This window comes from Terrapene carolina, unplaced genomic scaffold, assembly GCF_002925995.2.
Source record: "Terrapene carolina triunguis isolate 2854851 unplaced genomic scaffold, T_m_triunguis-2.0 Scaffold233, whole genome shotgun sequence".
NCBI lineage: Eukaryota > Metazoa > Chordata > Testudines > Emydidae > Terrapene > Terrapene triunguis.
The window spans coordinates 13152637-13154785 of record NW_020664584.1 but is presented as its reverse complement, the minus strand read 5'-3'; positions in this window follow the sequence as shown (position 1 = coordinate 13154785).

Genomic DNA, 2149 nt, shown 5'->3' with positions numbered 1-2149 from the left:
TATGTCTGTCTCTCCCGTGGGGTCACAGCCCCAGGGCTGGGGGTCTTTGGGTCTGTCTCTCCTGTGGGGGTCACAGCCCCAGGGCCAGGGGGTCTCTGGGCCTCTCTCTCCCGTGGGGTCTAGGGTTTTTGGGCATGTCTCTCCTGTGGAGGCTGGGGGTCTCTGGGCCTCTCTCTCCTATGGGGGTCAGCCCCAGCACTGGGGGTCTCTGGGCCTGTCTCTCCTGTGGGGTCACAGCCCCAGCACAGGGGAAGGAACAATCAGTTGCATACATACAAAATGGGAAGTGACTGCCTAGGAAGGAGTACTGTGGAAAGGGATCTGGGGGTCATAGTGGCTCCCAAGCTAAATATGAGTTAACAGTGTAACACTGTGACAGAAAAAGCAAACCTCATTCTGGGATGTTTTAGCAGAAGTGTTGTAAGCAAGACATGAGAAGTAATTCTTCTGCTCTACTTCGCGCTGATTAGGCCTTACCTGGAGTACTGAGTCCTTTTCTGGGCACCACATTTCAGGAAAGATGTGGACAAATTGGAGAAAATCCAGAGAAAAGCAACAAAAATGATAAAAGATTTAGAAAACATGACCTATGAGGGAAGATTGAAAACATTGGGTTTGTGTAGTCTGGAGAAGAGAAGACTGAGGGGACATAACAGTTTTCAAATACATAAATGGCTGTTACAGGGAGGAGGGAGAAAAATTGTTCTTCTTAACCTCTGAGGACAGGACAAGCAGCAATGGGCTTAAATTGCAGCAAGGGTGGTTTAGGTTGGACATTAGGAAAAACTTCCTGTCAGGATGGTTAAGCACTGGAATAAATTGCCCAGGGAGGCTGTAGAATCTCTATCATTGGAGATATTTAAGAGCAGGTTAGACAAACATCTGTCAGGGATGGTCTAGATAACACTTAGTCCTGCCAGGAGCACAGGGGACTGGACTAGACAACCTCTCACAATCCCTTCCAGTCTTTTATGGAGGATGGGGCGGCTCTGGCTCTGGCGTTCCTGGGGTGTCACGGGCCCTGCACCGCTCCATCCTGTGCTCGGGGGCTGGGATATCTCCAGGCCCCGTTCTCAGTGGAGGCTGGGCGCTTGGACAAACCAAGCGTGGGAGATGCTGGCACACAGCTGGGTCCTGCAGTGGGACTGGCCGCAGCACAGGAACAGAGACAGAGACAGCTGCCGGCACGGCTTTATTAATACGCAGGATATAAATGGCCGGGAGTCTGTACAGTGACTGGCTTCCTGGCTCTAACTGCAGCCACCCCAGCCCCTACTCCCCACAGTCAGGGGGAGGCCTCAGTGCCAGGTCCTGAGGGCATGAGGCAGCAGCCTTCCAGTCCACCTCTGGCTCCTAGGCCTGGCCCCACAGGCTCCTGCTTCCCTGGCAGCCGCAGCCCCCACTCCTGCCGGCCCAGCTCCCTCAGTCAATATATTGTATATTATATACTCCTTAGTACTTGTATAAAGCTCCAACCCAAAGACCTGAATCCCCATGATGCTCCAGTCTGTCAGGCAGAGAATTTCCCACAATGTTCTAGTCCCCCAGCACAGAATGTCCAATGATGCTCCAGTATCCCCAGGAGGGAATGTCCCAGGATGCTCGAGTCCACCAAGCACAGAATTTCCCATGATCCTCCAGTTGCTCCCAGCACAGTGTCTCACAGTGCTCCAGTCCACCAGCCACTGAATTTCCCACAGTTCTCCAATCTCCCCAGCAGGGAATGTCCTATGATGCTCCAGTCTGCCACGCAAAGACTTCTCATGATGCTCCTGCCCCCGGCTGATGGGGCTGGGCCACCCCAGTGCCCTTGTGGCTGCCTTGCAGTAACCCTGGTGGCTGCGGCTGCTCCGGGAGGGGAGTGGAAGAGGCACACACACAGGTGTGCACGGGTGCGGGTCAACCCAGGAGCACAAACGGACATGTGCAGGCTGGCCTGTGGGTGCAAAAGGGGCCCATGCGTGTGCACATGTTGCGGGATCATTTCATGGGCAGACATGGCTGAGTGACACAGGGATCTCAGCACACTGCTCCATGCAGTGGGTGTGCATGTGCGTGTGGATGAGTCATTACATGTACAGGTACAGCTGGGGAGACAGGGCTCAGTGTGGTTGTATGGAGAGGTCATTACACGTGGAGGCATGGCTGG